General features: G+C 42.7%; 2 long non-coding RNA genes across 2 annotated transcripts in view; both read left to right on the top strand.

The window, feature by feature from the left end:
- LOC306940464 overlaps positions 1–18,359 on the top strand; it is a 687,363-nt gene that overhangs the window by 177,184 nt on the left and 491,820 nt on the right. The window lies entirely within an intron of this gene.
- The window catches only part of LOC306921134, a 59,606-nt gene that overhangs the window by 30,222 nt on the left and 11,025 nt on the right, over positions 1–18,359 (top strand). The window contains exon 2 of the long non-coding RNA XR_013789745.1: positions 9,219–9,320. This is a non-coding gene — a long non-coding RNA (uncharacterized lncRNA). The remainder of the gene's footprint in view (positions 1–9,218; positions 9,321–18,359) is intronic.

Raw genomic sequence — 18,359 nt, 5'->3', positions numbered from 1 at the left:
TAGCGGACGAAAACAAAAATCTTAAAACGTTCATAACTCGCGATCTAAATCATCCCGTCTAATTATGAAAAAAGATCCTGTGTTAGACGGCGCTCCGCGGTCCAGTCGCTAGTCACGATAGATTTATTCTTACCTCCCGTTGTTGTCGATCGACTCTAGAGTGGCGTGGCTATTGTTAGCTGCTACACAGACATTCACAACAACTTCCGGTCCCCCGGTAAAAGTGGTCCGGGCGCTATAAATGATGGGCACATTTTATTAATGGATTAAATAGGTCCGGGCCCTCAAGGGGTTAACATGTATTTTTTTGCAAAAAGGGTGAAGTGTCCCATTAATGCACATTTGACATATATAGCAGATACACTTACTGTGATGTGCTTTGCTATTTTGGAACATATTTGAAAAATATTGAAAGTTTGACAATAGAATCAGCCACATCTCACACGCACACGCACACACACACACACATACACACACACACACACACACACACACACACACACACACACACACACACACACACACACACACACACACACACACACACACACACACACACACACACAGTCATTTTGAACCAGCCGTCATTTTAAATAGAAACACTTCCACATTTGGCAGGCAGATCTGACACTTGTATAAACCCACTAGTGCAGATAGTCATTATTTTGTCTGTCTCACTCCCCCAAAACCTTTTCATGTCGTCGTCTGCTTTGATGCAGAGGCTGTGAAGGATTTGATTCATTGCACCGTACAATCATGGTGTCTGTGGTTCATATCAGGGTTATGTGCTTGAGACTGACAGGGACAGATTTAGATTGTTAATTGACTTGTGTTTGGATTGACAGGAGGATATTTATTTAGGCTGAGGGAATGCCTACAAGATTGAAAAGTAGGGCTGTGAATCTTCTGCTATCTCACGATTCGATTAGATTACGATTCTTGAGGGTCACTCACTATTCGATTAAAAAATGTGTTTTAATCAAAACGATTCCCGGGTTAAATTCCGATCTGTCGCACGCACGCACGCACGCACGCACGCATGCACGCACGCACGCACACAGAAAAACCTCGGTGTCATCCTGGACACAGCCTTCAAACTCAACAAACCGGTCAGCTCAGTGGTCAGAACAAGCTTTTTTCAGAGACTGGACTATTGCAATTCATTATATGTTCGCATCGACCAATCGCTGCTTAGGCGTTTGCAGCTGGTCCAAAACACTGCTGCCCGTCTCCTCACTGGAACAAAGAAACGTGAACACATCACTCCAGTTTTAACCTCGCTTCATTGGCTCCCTGTACGATTTCGTATTGATTTTAAGATCTTAATGTATACTTTTAAAATTAGAAATGGGCTAGCACCCTCGTCCCTTGCTGAGCTCATTTGCAGTTATAACCCACCCAGAGTTTTAAGGTCGGCCGATCAGCTACAGTTGAAGGTGCTAGCAACCAATAGAAGATCTAAGGGTGACCGGGCCTTTGCGGCAGCTGCCCCCAGGCTCTGGAATAGCTTGCCCCTACATACATACATATCAGAGCCGCCCAGTCGATAAATATTTTTAAATCCCTGCTAAAAACTTTTTTTTTTCTCCTTGGCTTTTAATGAAAGCTGATGTCGCCACACTTTTCCTCACTGTAAGCAAATGCTTGCTAGTTTTGTCTGTTTATATTGCACTTTTTGCTTTGCTGTTTGCTTTTGCTTTTCTACTGCCTGTTTATATGTTTCAATGTTTGTTTATATTGCATTGTTCACCCCTTGTTTTTCTTTTAACCTGTGCAGCACTTTGGTTGACTTTGTCATGATAAATGTACTATAAATAAAGTTGAGTTGAGAGACAGAGAGAGACAGCGACACAACACACACTACACAGAAGATCACATACAGGCATAAAATGAAATTACGACCTCAGGGTCGTATACCAGACGTATTCAAACGCTTCGGCGCAGACAACAAGTGGTCGCATTGACAGCAGCAATATGTCACGGGTGAGGAAGGAGGACACAGGCTAACCTGAAAATACTTATGGAATTGTGCATTTCCCATCAGTGTGTTGTTTGGTTGGTTGGTTGGTTGGTTGGTCACCCCAGGCAAGCCCATATATGGTGCCCAGGTCTCGTGACATCACGTAAGACGTAACATCTTCAGGGATGGAGATCCCTGATGTCATAGTAAATGTGACCTGCTGTCGCAGTTAAGCCCATATACATATGGAGATCCCTGATGTCATCAATATTGGCCAGCAACTCAAACCCTTAGATCTCCATATATGGATATGTCAGACCCTGTTCTGACATTCCATATGTTGATCCTTCCCCATCCATCCTTTCTCTTTGATGTCTCCCTTTTGACTTATACCTGTCCATTCAAATTTCAAACTCTAGACAGGCCTGCCCCAAAGTTATTAGTGCAGCCACGCCTGGCAGCCGCTGAAAACTAGAGTTCTCAACAGGCCCACCTGTCCATTCAAACTCTAGACGGTCTGCCCCAAAGTTATTAGTGCAGCCACGCCCGGCAGCTGACGAGTTATCAACAGGCCCGAACATTAAAGCCCGGCCCTACCTGGGCCCTCATCAAACCCTGTACACTCAAGTGAGTGTCCCCGCTATACCACCCTTAGATTTCCATGTACTGTATGGAGCTGAACTGATCTGACCTCATCAAACCCTGTACACTCAACACATGCTCCTTATATGGCCAGTACAGAATTCATTCCATGTTGATCTGACCCCCCATGCCAAAGCGCCAGCGCTCGCCCAGCAGTCTGCCGTCAACGAGGCGGATACGTGCACGCGACCTCACCGCTTCTCGACCTTTCGGGCGTCTTACTGGTAAACAGAGCTTAAGTACTACTTACAGTACTGCATTTGTAAGTATAGGATAGACAGACGAACAAACAGACCTGTCAGATGGGCAAAAACACGATCTCTGGCCTTTGGCCTGCCGTACATAACTAACATTTTTTAAAGTCAGCTACCCGTCTTGAAATTTGCTGTCTTCCTCTCTCTCTGTACCCAGCTATACTCGACCTCTCCATATTAATTCCAGATATTAAATCTCTTCGGAATCAATTGAGTTCAAAGGAGCCTGGTGTCCGTAGCAGATTGGGGCACTTTGCCCGGAGCTGCTGCCAAGAGGCGACGTCCTAAAATAAGATATTTTCTGTGGCTGCTTTGAGTGAGGGATACATATATTCTATGCATATCAATAAACCTGAAGATGGATGCAATGCATAATTCATTTGAATATAGTAGAAGGCCTTGGCAGCTTAACTCTGTCCCGAGGTCAGGTAACTGCTGAATCAGTATGATATCCGACCAGTCTACAGAGGGTAAAGGTGGAGTCATCCAAGAGAAATCTGCATTTCTTCTTTCTCCGCCAGGATTAATTAATAACATGCCAGGATATCGTGCCGTTCAACCCTTATTTTTAAGATCCAAAACACTGCGACCGGATGTTGTGTCAGCTTAATGGTTTGAGTGTGAGTTGACTCTCTACCGGTTGATATTGTCTGCCTGGAGCTTGATAACTAGTGGCCGGCGCCATTACTATGACCGCCAGGCTCCGTACAAAAAGCGCTGTTTTGACCAGAAATGCCGCCTGGGTGGCGTGCACACAAACGCGTGCACAATGAAGATGGCGCAGCCCAGGGTCTAAGCTAACAACAGATAGCCATCCGAAGCTAATGTGAGTAGCCTTTCCACTAGATCGAATCAAACACATTTATACAACTGAATAAACATAGCTACGTATTTTGGCAGCGTCGCTTCCCGACAAATAACGCAGACTACGTTTTTTTAGCGGGGAAAGGGTAAATAATCTGAAACACAATCTATAGCAGATATCAGTATTGTACCGTTCTGCTATTTTCATCTCATTTACATATTTTTTTACATGGCATGCAATAGAGCAATAATTATGGACATTTCCTGCGTAGGCCTACTGCCTACCGCGAGTAGGCCACTAGGAAACGCAGAGGTGAAACTACTACCTACTACTTTGGATCTTCAAAGTAAGTGTTACGCACGATAAAACCTTGGCAATACGCTAGCGAGGGATTAATTAATGCTGGCGGTAATTGTGTTTGCCCTGACAATTTTCCACAACACCTTTACCTTTATAATGTAGGCTGTAGATTTGGGCAATGTTTCTGCCTGATCAGAGTCCTATAATTGTGAAAATAATTCAATTTAAATATTTCCAAAAATATAAAACATGTTTGTGCATGCAGGTACTAACTTGGCCTTATACTGGCAGCGTTTACAAGAAATGTGTCGCTGATCGGGCCAGCGATTTGCGAGACTAGCTCCGGACAAACTCACAAACACACAGACACTCTTGGAGGCGGCTAGCTTCCAACAGGGCCACATTGCAACTGTTAATTGTAAAAGATGGTTTTCATGTGACTGACTTCATGGCTAATGCTCCATTACTTTTCAGATGGGATGATAATTTGGCACGTGGCAGAAGCTACTTTCTAAACATACATTAACCGGCCTTTTTCCCATCAGCGATATGTCTCAGTTCATTTAGCTCAAAGGGGTCTAGCTGGTTAAACAGCTGGTGTGTCTGTCCATGGCCAACTTTCTAATCACTTTAATATCCTCTTTCTACTGTAACGAGAGGCACTTCAACTCTGTGGGAGATGAGCGAGGATGTGTCATGAAACAGAGTTGAAGGATCAAAGTAAAGAGCATTGGCGCATTTTTCTACTTCCATTTTTTTTTCATAGTTTTGCATTTTGTTCACCACTATGCAGTCATTCTCATCCCCTCCATGTGCATAGTTCAGTCAGATAACTCACAAATAGATTTAACCAATATTTTATTATAGAATGAGCATAAATATACTGTAAGTGTGGATATAATGTTTTTTCTCCCTGCTCATCACAATTAGACAACCAAGAGCAGGGAGATAGATTTACAATAACAACCCCCCATGGGGGAACAGAACTATAGCAGAGCCCAGTGGTGGTGCAGGGGAGGCGGTGGGAGCAAACAGGCACATAACAACAACAAAAACAGCAGGAGGAAGAAAGACTGGGGATGCATGTAAACAGGAAATGCCTTGTTTGGGCATTTCCAGCTGAGAACTTTTCATTTTCTTTTCTTTTTTTTGGGCACTAAACATCTCACCTGATGACACCGGTAAGGTGAGTTTCAGTGATGTCACACAGAGTCACTGATGGCAGAAGACTGGTGTAGTTATGGATTAGAAGAAGAGAAAAACGAGCACTCTCAGTCGAAACATACAGTTTACCGGTTGCACGGCTCATGAAGAATCACTGTAATAGAGAGATAGCCAGCACAAATCCATTTAAGGTATATTTATTGCAACAGAGGAAGGCTTGATGCCGAAATGCGTCCGTGTTTTGTCTGTCTGTTCGTGCTGCAGAATGCAATAAATTGTATTTGTATTTATTAACTATTGTAGTTATGGATTATGCCAAGGTACACCCAAGGTATACCAGTCAAAGTGCATCGCCATCTACTGACTACAATAAGTAGTTCACTGCCTTCAGTGCATGGACACCCCCATAGCCCTCCACAAAAAAATATACATTTTATTTGTCATGACTTTTAAACCATTTTTTAAATACTGAACCATTTCTTTAAATCATTCTAATTAGGTTGGGTGGGGTTATAACACATTATTCTATGGTCTGGAGTCTGGACATTTGAATACCCAATACTACTTGTACATGCACCTACTTCCTGTGTATAGGCCTACTTCCTGTTTACAGTGACGTTAAATTACCAGGCAATTGGTCAGCGGATTGCCACGTCAGCGTGGCTTGAACTTGACCCCAGGGGGTGCGAAACATTTGCGCACGCATTTTTTTTAATTATTTTTTTGTCTTTTACAATGCCCTAAACCCTAAAAATGAGTTATTTAGGTAGTAGCCTACAGTAGCACACACACACACACACACACACACACGCACACGCACTACAGCCGTACAGCGAGTCATCATTTCATGATAAGAGAGATGATTACAAACTACAGTCAGAAGCCAGAAGTTACAACAACAACCGGCATTGACAGGACACTGCAATCCTGCAAGTTTGTTTATTTACCTGATTGCTTTCAGTGTTTCCTTATAGTGCACTTTAGAAAACTGTGGAAACAAGTAGGCTAGTTCATTGCAGAGGGGCGGGCTGGCGGGGGCATCTTTGTAATATGTCTCGAATGTCCACACAATGATTATAATCAAAATAGTAAAGTTTACTGAAAAGCTTCGGCAGGATAACAACACAGCAGTATGTACTTTTTTTTTTTGCCAGGGGGGTGCGATGCCCCCCCTGCACCCCCATTAACTCCGCCCATCACTCAGCGCATGACGTACGTGTCTTGCGTAGTAAAGTTGTAATAAGCATCCGTATGCACCCATGCACACAAGCGCTGTGTGTGTCACCTCTGGAGTATGTTTTGCCTGAACTAACCTTTCCAGCTACATATCATTCCCTGTTTTAACCCATGCATACCTTTGGTTTGGGGAGGGATTTACCAGCTTCCCATGCGCCAAACTCAGCAATTGGCCGTGTGTTGGAGAAGTGCCACCTGGCCAAGCTGAAGGCGATGCAAAGGAATCAATCCCGTCTCCACAGTGGTGGGGTAGCTACTTTACCCCCATCCAGGTGCCTCCTGTTCATGCATTTCTCAAAGTCCACCTGTGGGGTGATGAACCAAAAATTAAGAGAGAAGAGGATCTACAAATAGACCCTTTGGAGATGACATCAAGCTCTCTGAGGATTATGGAGTTTAGATTAAATTACTTTATATTTAAGTAGACTGACTTAAACCACAAACACACACATACAGGGACAGATGGAAGGGCAGAATATAGTTCTACTTTAAGTTTTCCATAAATTATAAAACAGTAGATAAAGGAGACTCTCCCTCGGAGAGAGAAAAAACAGACAGAGAGAGAGAGAGAGAGAGAGAGAGAGAGAGAGAGAGAGAGAGAGAGAGGGGTAAACTGAAATGTTTATCCTACTATATGCACCACGTCTCTGTTTGCGTGTGTGTACGGTTGTAATGCACGTAACTCGAGAACTCAAATTCGACACACACGTTACACACCCGCCCGCAGGGAGTGCAGTGCCCGGTATCGAATCAGTCGGACCCACGGTTCTCCAGAACCACCACAAAAGGCTCTGGTCAGGCTCTGCCAGTGGGCCTAATCAGCCTAAATCCCCTCACCTGTGCAATTTCCAGCCTCTGCCTCAGCCAATTGATTGCCATGGCAACCCCACACCTACCAATTGATTACTTAAAGTCCACTTTTCACAGTCAGTTTGCACTCTTCACACACTGGCAGACAGACAAATACAGAGATCTCCATGTGGGACACAGACAGACAGACAGTTAAAATGGGTGCTATGACAAGTTGACAACGGGTATTATTAGGTTCCCAAGTTGCATCGTTCTCAAGTAGGCCGGTGGCCAACGGGCACGTACATGTCTAGTAGTGTAAAAAACATGCTATAGGATTCTATATGTGTAGCCAACAAAATGTAGGAGGTGTAGGTTATTATGGCATAATGGTTCTCAATAGCAGCTGAAAGACCACCATCTCTTTCATTTTTTATGGCTCAAAATAATATTGTAGTAGTTAAAAATGACAATACAAAAACTGGCTATAGCACACTTCTACTGGAAACCCTTTGTATAACTGCAAAGGTTTTTTGTTTCCTATATTTGTTCTTAATTATTATTATTTCAAAATACTTTAATCACATCTCCCCACGTCCACTGCTTTCAAAATATGACAGAAAGAAAACATACAAACGCATAACAATTATGTCCAGAATGGTTCTTTGTACGTTGATAGATGTCATCAGAGAAAGGAGACATAGAAAAGAATGGAAGGATCTGTCTGAACTTGTCAGCCATCTGATGAATGGATGTAACATCAGTCAGGCACTGACACAAATCCTATTTCAGACATGCATCACAATTAATAGGCTACATATTTAAAATTAATCCTTAGTTCTAACTATAGTTAGCCTTTCGCCTACTTACTGTTTTAGACCCACTGTGTATTTTAAAACATCTACTAAAGCAGATGTTGGCGGCTCCGCAGGTGAGATTCTTTGTAGGCCTATGTATCTTTTATGACATGGGCTTTGTTTTCAACATTCTGTTTGTTTGTCTGGCTGTCTAGCGGGATATCTCCAAAGGTTATGAGCAGATTGTTACGACACAAAAGCAAGATCAAACAATGAATTCAACAAATAGCAGGAGGGGTTTGCGAACGTGGTGAAGCAGACAGAGGTCAATGCCAGTTCAAACAGGCTGAGTCCAGAGGAGCAGGCAAACCTGCCAATTTAATGATTGGATTTGATGTGAGACGTGAGACAGTCACGTGACACAGTCCCTCATTTCCAAACCTTTTCAGGTGCAAAATCAAACCCAATGACCTGTAGCATTCTATATGACACAATGGGGTCACACACAAGCCCCCAGTAAGGCTATCCAACGTTGAAGCTGCCATTACCTACTGGCGAAATGTGGAATTGCAGCACTTTCATGGAGGTGGACGGACATTCATGAGGTCAAATTTGAGGTCTGGGGCTAGGCTAGGCTAAACTTCCGCTCGCTCGAGCCATTGAGTTATGATTATACTTCCGGCAGTCTTCCGGTTGCTTCAAAACGCCACTGAGCAACTTCTATTGAAATGAATAGCGGGGGGGGGGGGGGGGGGGGGGGGGGGGGGGGGGGGCGGTTCGGTCTCTATCCTTTTATTACTCTATGGTCACACACCTTGAGGAGAAACGAACCCAACAAAGGAAGCAAAGACTCTCTGATGAATTGAAAAGGGTGGACCTGTAAACAAGTGTAATGCTTTATCAGTGTTGTACTATCATGTGAAATGTACCCATTCTGCAAACTGTTAATACATTATTCAATCAATCAATCAATCAATCAATCAATCAATGACCACTGCCAAACTCACCACAGCATAAGGAATTGTTGGAGAGGTCATGTGGAAATGGCATCCCTTGACAATTCCATTGGCAGAGTTATATGTATGCACTCTACTGAATGGAGTCTATCTGTTATACTTTTTTGTTGACCTTGTTTTCTTTCTTCTCGTTTCAGTACACTGTGGCTTTGTTCATGTTGAATATGTCTACGAAACATGCCTACGTTTATCTTATAAGTCCAACTTAGTATTGTCTACACAGATAATGTCCATCAATGTGCTTCTGTGTTGAAGGCCATGAAGCAGGACTGCAGTCTGTTCGACCTGTTGAATGAGTACAACGATGTGAACGATGATCAGCATCCGACGAAGGAGGAATTCTATACTTGGCCTTCGGTGAGTGAAACAAAAATGTCATGTTGCTGGAAAGATGTACTTAACAAAGTACAGTAATGAATATTCAATCTGCCCCATGCTTGCTTACTCCCTATACCGTCTCCTGCGTGTTTCACCCGAGGGACACATAGAATTAACATAATTCACATTCAGAATCACAACCACTTTATTATGTACACTGGATTGCAGTAACGTACACTGTACAGGTCAAATATGCATATACAGTATGTATGCCTACATCAATATTTGTGTAGGAGAGATCTGACTCACATAGGAGATAGAACATAACAGAAATAAGAATAAACAAGGCTAAGAGAGCGACTACCTTTTTTACTGACGGAAAGTAAATAAAAACAAAGCTAACATTGATGAATAAAACTAAAATTAAATATCAATATGACAAACAAAAACTAGACTAAAATGTTAGGGAGGGACTAGTGGAGAAGAGAGAAGTAGAAGCCAGTATAAGCCAACTAGTACTGTAGCTACTAGTAGACACTAACTATGTCACCTTTCCTGAGGCAAGGACAATTAAAACCAAAACAATATTTCTGATTGCGACCCTCTTTATTTTTGTTTAAAGGGAAATCTATATGCAAAAATAATGTATTTACCCTTGTAAAGTAAGCACAGTTACAAAGTAAAGGTAAGTCCTGTATTATGGTGCAGTATATTTGCAAACAGCAGCAGTACACAGAACCCAGTGAAAACCAAATTACCTGTCGTGTTTCAATACTTTACTAATAAGGAGCTCTCTGGTATTTTTGTGGAATATTCAAAGCATGCGACACATTGCTTGTCACCGCTGGAGATAAGAGTTGTAATGGACATGCATTATTCATTCACCCCTGCCTTGCATTCATTTAGAGGAGGGAGGTACAGTATAGAATCAATTTACCTGAAACAGCAGGGAGAGAGCTGCCTGGTAGGACTGATGTCTTTTAATTAGATGATGTTACAGATATGAGTGATGGCTGCCGCACCAGATAGCCAGCCTGCTGTCAGCCTTGAATCATTCGGTGAATGATGGCCAGTGCATTGTGGGTAGAGTAGTACTGATAAAACATAAGAAATGACTCAAAAGCAATTATATATCAGCTTGCATTCCATTGTTTTGCATATTGTACCTCTGTGGGTCTTTTTGTAGTCGCGTTTGAGGTATCTAGCCATGGTGCGGTGGGGGGAGGCTTATAGTGTCCCATTGGCCGTATCTATAGGCTAGTAATCTCCCATTGGCTTAGAGGCCAGCCAATCATGAAATTCTCGCCACTACACCACGTGACTAGACTACAAAGTCTGATCATTGATCATTGATCATTGAAAAAGTCATTTGGCGCCGAAAAGGCCCCAGGCGCCATTGCCTTTGGACGCCTAATTTAACCACCCCACCCCCCTTCTGGACAGAAAGTGCTGTAGAACAGGCATGGAAATAAAACTCACATTCAACATTACCATTGACAATAATACGGTAATTATAAGAAGCATGTATAATTTATTGTAACCCTAACCACATGCTGTAAATTATTTCACGTAAGCAGTGCCGGCCTACTGTTGTAGCAATAGAAAGTGTAGAGAATGATTGATCGCATGACTCCAGAGATAATGTGATACTGATTTGTGTGAGTTGTGCACAAAATCTGTAGTAGCAGCAAATTGTGTGTGTCCAATATGGACATGGCATATGGCATTATGATCCATGAAATCCAGGGGGAAATTTGTAATTGATTGTAGGACCTAGGTTTAAGAGTTATAGGCCTAAATGTGAAAATGGCCTACTGGAAGTAATGTATGTGCTGCAAAGTCTCAAGCATTGGTCCTGCGGTGAGCAAGATTATCTGTGAAAAAGACACGGACACACGAATGGAGGGATGGATTGATGGACGGACGGACGGACGGACGGACGGACGGGCGGGCGAAAACATAATCTCTGCCCTCGTCTCTCGGCCAGACTAACTACTTTGAAGGACATCAAAATAAACACAAACTATCTCACACAAACCCAACACTGCAGCATACATGCTGATAAGAAAGTAGTAGACTAGACCAACCGAAAGTGCTTTGAATAAAGAGATTACAGTCTGATGCAGGCTCTAGTCAGGGAAGGGGCGTGCGTGCGTGCGTGAGGGAGGGAGGGAGGGAGGGAGGGAGAGAGAGATTCAGAGATTGTAAGAGATTCATGGTCCCTGCACGCTGCAGCATAAGTGCCTCTATTATTTACTCATTGCAGTAGAGTTGGAGGATTTTTCATTAGTTTGTTTTCCACAAGGTGGCCATGATAAAAATTAGTCCAATTAGGTTTCAACTCAGACTGCATTGCATACTAATGCAGAGGAGGCGTCCCTCGGGGTGACTCCCGACAGCTGCTCCATGCTGGAGGTACCTCTCATTTTTTACGCACACACACCTCTGTGTTTATTGTCTCAGCGCTGAGGGAGTTTATTTGCATTACTCTTGTTGGCTTTCACCTAATTTCTACATTTGAGGCTTATTAAAAAACAAACTCAGCCTATAGAAACTAAACTCCCCTGTCTCGTTTTGCAATCGGATCGGCAGGTTAAATACATTTGCATGTAATATTTATGTGAGGTGAGAAGGGATATGTTCAGGGTGAATTACATTTCTGTTAATTGATTCTGGTTAGGAAATTAAAGGATTGAAATATGATTTATTTATAAAGCTGAGGTCTATTTGATCTGTAAATCCTGTTTGATCCCTTAAAATGAAAACACAATTATGTGGATATTATAACAGGTCTTGTGTCCTGGTGTGCTTAATTAGTACACATTTTTAAATAATATAAAAATCAACATTATAAAACCTCAGAGTGACTCTATTCAAATTGATTGTCCACAGTATGAAAAAATTAAATATTTCCACTACAAAGATGAGGAGACAGCATTTGACAGCGTGTGAAGTTGTTGATTTCTTCGACTAAAACTATGACGTAAAATGTTTGTTGACTACCATTTTTCACTGATGAATATATAATTTAAACAAAATAAAAACAAACCTATGATGACTAAGACTAAAATGTTAAGGAGGGACTTAGTGGTCATTTTATGTTTGGTTGCACTCAAGTGTTGCACTCTAAAGCTCACATGCAACGTGGTGTGGGCTTGTTGATCAGCTATTTTCAGCATGCAACCGAGTCTAAAATCAGCCATTACGATGCCATCAAGCCCACCAAAATACATTTGTGTCGACTAAATCAACTGTAGATTTAGTCGACTACATATCGTACGTCTTTTTTAATTTAGACTAAAGGTAAAACATTTCAGAAGACTATGACTAAACCTAAACGATTGAATTGTATTCAAAAGACGGTGACTAAAACAAAATCAAAACGCGGTGTCAGAATCAACACTGGTGTGAAGCTGTCCCTGGAGCTTCAGATAAACAGTATGGTTGTTTCCTTCTAACAGCCGAGTCAGACGTCTACTTCAACAGGAATGTTTACACATATCATCAGACCTGTAAGAGCATCACAGGAGAAGCACATGAATGTGTATTCTGTCCTCTCAGCGTGAAGCTCTATCAGTCTGACTATAGCTGAGCTGCTGAACACCTCACATTCTGGAACACTCTTATCTCTATACTGCAAAATGTCAGCCGCAAAAGCCATTGGACCGTGCAACCATTTCCAGCTCAGTAATACTGAACTGTGTGTGTGTGTGTGTGTGTGTGTGTGTGTGTGTGTGTGTGTGTGTGTGTGTGTGTGTGTGTGTGTGTGTGTGTGTGTGTGTGTGTGTGTGTGTGTGTGTGTGTGTGTGTGTGTGTGTGTGTGTGTGTGTGTGTGTGTGTGAGAAACAGAGAGAGGGAGTGATGGAGAATGATAGAGAACAGAGTGCGGTCAGAGGTTTGTGTAGCTGGCTAAGCTAACCCCTGTGCCATTTGTCTTCATGCAAGAAGAACCCCAATGCAACAGTCAGCGAGCCGCAGAATCTCTCTCTCTCTCTCTCTCGCACACACACACACACACACACACACACACACACACACACACACACACACACAGCACTGTGGGTGATTTACTGTGGGTCTGACCGGCAGTCACCTCTGGCAGCTCTGAGGGAGTAAATCAAACAAGCACTCTCCCACCAGTTAATCGCTAATTACAGAATAGAGATGGAGAAAGCTGATCCCTTTGGTGCGTCCGGGGGATCACAGGATCACCCAAATCAGGCCCTTAATGTTCCTCCCCTGGTGAATCTCCTCACAGATGAGGTCCAGGACAGAGTCCTCCTCAGCTGGGCCTCAGAGTGAGTTCAACAAACCACGTTCAGCCCAGATTCGGCTCAAACAAGGGGTTACATTAATTTTGCTCCTATGCCACTACAATGTGGAACACCATTAATAAATGTGAATCCCTAGCCTCCTTCAAAACTGCTCTCAAAGAGCACTTACGGGCGGCTTCCAAAATGGTCCTTGTAAAAAATCCCCCCCTATGTTTCTATACTGTTCACAATTATTCCCTTTTTTTCTAACTGATTTTGTTTTGTTTTTCATAGATGTGTATATTTGTATGTCTTTAAATGTTTTGATGAATTGAAATGGAGCACCCTTATGTAAACAAATCATAAGACTTCAGTCTGAGGCCTCACTCACACTGTTGCAACATGCATACAACATTTGTCTTGTGTCTTGTCCGTGTTTAATGGCCGCCCCAATGCATTTCCAATGGAAGTCACATGGTTTGACAAAACATTTTTGTTTGATGCGGGGGAGGGGGGCACGTAGCCATCAAACAAAAATGGTTTGTCAAACCATGTGACTTCCATTGGAAATGCATTGGGGCGGCCATTAAACATGGACAACACACAAGACAAATGTTGCATGCATATTGCAACAGTGTGAGTGAGGCCTTAGTGCTATTTCTATTTTCTTATTAGCAGTTTTTGTATAGAGGGTATGCGCATGCTTAAAGTGAATGGCACATTGAGTGGCAAATCGAGTGGCAAAGCAACAGGCAAAGTGAGTTTAACATTGTTTAATGTTGTTTAATGCAATCAGACAGGACTTTTCTGTGTGGATGTATGGGCTGTCAAGGCCAGAAAGTCGTTTTTTGCCACTCAGCAGGCATTCCTGCATAACTTCCGGGTTTGATGATGATGTCACACGCATACCCTCTATTGACCTTGAACTGTACCCATTCTATACAAACTGTTCAATCAATCAATCAATCAAGCAATCAATCAATCAAGCAATCAATCAATCAGTGACATTCGTCCTCTCTGCCTGTCTGCCTCCCCCTCCCCCCCCGTATTGGCAGCACATGAAGCTACAAGGAGGCTGTAATTGAATGGAGATTTCTGTCAAGATGTCTCCTCCGCCCGACAACACCGACGCCTCCGCCTCCCTCAGTCCCACAAAGGCAGACGAGTGTCTGAGCGTTGTGAGTCGCCGGTTGATAGACCGGTGATATCAGTGTCAGGGATAGCAGAGAGGTGGTGGGGTGGGGGGGCCAGAGGAGCTCACAGGGACATGGTTATAGCCTGGAAACCAAACAAGATTGGGTTTGGCACTCCTCGCAGTTTGAATTACATATCACTCACCCCAGAGTTGTGAGTGACCAATCAAAGTCCACTATTCAAAGTGACTTTTTTATTTGTTGCTGTGACGTATGTTGGAATCTGTTTGTAACCGCCCCCTCGCAAATAAATATTCCACGCCGAAGTTCCAGACTAATATCTAGATGCGGTCTGGTCAACGTGGTGAGGCATTGTTCTATCTAGATCAGATTTATCACCTTATTTTTATTATACTAGAAAGGTGCAATTCTGGGATATTGCAAGTGTAGTTGCACTGACGTGAGTCACGAGGAATCCACTGCAGGGAACTGAATTCTGAAGTCTTACCATTTATGATGTCATGTGAAGCATGACAACTTTGACAACAGTGTGTGAAGATGAAGCATGGCCAAAAGCTTCACATTTCTGTTGTGCAAAAGTTCACAAAAAGCAGGTTCACTTTGCTGACAAAAAATGTCTCGGACCGTAGTGTGTTGCCAACAATAATTCAAATGCCATTGTAATGACATCCACCCACAGCTGGTATCAGGTCCAGGTGGAAATCAGCCCAAACACAGGATACCTACAGTAGCCTACATCACTATGCACGGTGAGATATGTTGAGCACCTTGGATGTTAGAGGAATGATAATTGAGTTAGAGTAGGAGCGTCATTGTTGTTAGGAAATGTCACCTCCCGGGAGGGATGTTTTATTGAGTCACATGAGTCCCACAAACGTTCCCAGACAAGGCTTAAAAATGAGGTGAAGCTTCACAGTTCAAACACAGCCTTTATTTATAGTTCGTACAGTTTAAAGTGACAGCTAGGGACAGGGCACATGAATATACATCTCTCTGTATAGCCCAGTCCACATCAATGATTTGGCGCGGGAGTTATGATGAGTTGAATTGCAACTTGCAAGAGAATACACTTTGCCATATTTTAAAACAGTCCACACTCCGGCTCAGGAGCTGAGCTGTGACCGACAGCCTGCTTCCGCAGCAATGGTACATGCTCTGTGCATGACTCGATCTAGATCAGTGGTTCCCAAACGTTTTCATGTCGTTTTCATGTCTTCCACCACCGATTTTTTTTTTACCCAAAAGAAAATTAGGATATGTGTCATGGGATAGTTTGAATACAGATTTAACGAGGCTCAGCAGAAGCTGATCAGACCATGCATGGGGCAGTATTATGCGTGTCTTAAGTACCAGCTCTTATTACTTAACTTAAGACCTGGAGGCGTGATCAATGCCATTTGGCTATTCTGAGTGGCCAAACAGCATTGACCACGCCTCCAGGTCTTAAGTTAAGTCATAAGACCTGGTACTTAAGACACGCATAATACTGCATGTGTGTTGTCGAACATCTTTGATACTATCTGCGCGGTTCTCATCAAAGCGTTCCTCACTCTGTCTGTTTTTTACGATGTCTTTGTCACAATGCAAAACACAATTTGTATTGATCCAACTGTTTAGAAGATTTCAGGCCATTAATTTCCCACAGGGGCTTTCAGATTGCATTGAAATTGGTTAGTATATGTTTCATGTAACTGTTTAATCCCATGAAGATGTCCCGCATCTCTTCCAGGATCAATACAAATCATGATTTACTTTTGTGAGTCGCTCTCTCCCGGAGGAGAGATACAACCCATTGTATCTTCAAAGAGACTTGATAATGAACTAGCAACTGTTCTTATAATCAATCAGATCAATTAAACCACCTTTCATAATGACTAGTTATGACTGATCCTAGTTATTGTATATCAATCTCCCTGCTCTTAATGGTTAATAATGGTTGTATAATTGTGCCGAACAGGGAGAAAAATTTAGCAGACCCGAACGCCAAGATAAAATATTATATGCACACTTATATTCTCATTCTATAATAAAATTGGTTCAATCTATTTGTGAGTTATCTGACGGATTGTGAGGCATTCTGAGCATGTAAAACCGTGATGTGACAATGAAGTTGATTCTGATTCTTGTAGATCAAAATGGTTGCCTCTTTATTATATTATTTGACAATTTAACAGTTTTTATTTTATATCATGTTGATTGATGCAGTAATGGTCTTTTACTGGTATTTGCGACTCTCTTATAATGTTAATGTGAATGGGCTGCTTATAATATTTATGGGTAAAATTAAATTATTTCATTGCATTGTGGTGACTAGAGTAGTGACTCGAGTGGACCCCCCCCCCCCCCCATTTTATTATTATAATAATAAAATAATATAAATCATGTGGGGACCCCCCTGGAGGTTGAGAACCACTGATGTAGAGACAACCGCATCTCTTCTGATACACAGAGTCACCAGCTGCTGCTTTTCACCTGACAGAGAGGCGTTTGACCTGGAGAGAGAGTGCAACATCTCCCCCAGGCTTCCCATCTGCAATGTCCAGTATAGCAGTCGCTAGTGTGTAACAATGACAAAGTCTTCTGCTGCTTTCCCAGCCGTGAACACCGACAGACGTGCAGAGAATGTTAGAGGGGCAGGGGGGGCAGAAATTTCTAAAAGGGCACTTTTGGCTAAATAGAAAAATAGTCGATGTGCAAGCTTACAGCGTGTCGCACTGCACACACACTCTAACTAAGCATAAGCAGGCTTTTACTGGAGATATGGGTGACATACGGCATGGATTTCTACACGGAGAGGGCAATTCTTTCAACCAAAAATGCTACTTTAAGTTCTTGAGAGTTCGGAAAAGGCAGTTCTCTTGAATGCTGTTTTTGAGTACGGCATGGAAAGGAGGACATTTTACGGCTAGGGAATTGCTTGCTGTTGTTATTGTTATTTAATGGTGTTATTGTTGTTAATAGTGTTGCTGCTGTCAATCTTTGTCCCTGTCTCGCATCTTGAGAAGCAACTTAACAACATAACATTGTAATTGGCATGTGGTCGCATGTGGTGCGTTTGTTCTTCCCTTTATGTCACCATGTCACCCAGACAGCCCTAAAGGAGCAGTATTTCTTTTTTTTTTAATCCTTCTAAAATGGATGTAATCCTGATTTCAATCTTCATTACTGCATGTGTGAGTGTAAGGAAACCTGCTGCGTTAGTCACGTTCACAGTTCAAAGACAGCCAACGGGGGGCCAATTGAATGGGAAGGTTACAAATCTCTCTCAAGCTTCAACTCAAAGGAGGACCAGAAGTCCAGGGTAATTGAAGCCCTTCTTCGTGGAGATTCTCTGGGCTGCAGTATAACATTCGCTTGGCTCTCCGTTTTCATTAGGTTTTTGTATTTCATGCCCCCAGGAGCAGAACGAATTGAGGCCTATTCCTTTGCACCATTTCTCATTACCCCAAGAGTTAGATTAAAAAGCACTCACACACAGGAACAATGGTGCTGAGGTATCATTGTACATTTGCACCCTTTAACCTGCTATAATGACGCACGCACGCACGCACGCACGCACGCACGCACGCGCACGCACGCACGCACGCACGCACGCACGCACACACACACACACACACACACATCTGGGTGAATATTCCCTCCCTATATTTGACTAAACATAATCTTGTTGT

The sequence above is a fragment of the Electrona antarctica genome, assembly GCF_951216825.1.
Source record: "Electrona antarctica genome assembly, chromosome: 1".
NCBI lineage: Eukaryota > Metazoa > Chordata > Actinopteri > Myctophiformes > Myctophidae > Electrona > Electrona antarctica.
This window is presented reverse-complemented; position numbering and strand designations above follow the sequence as displayed.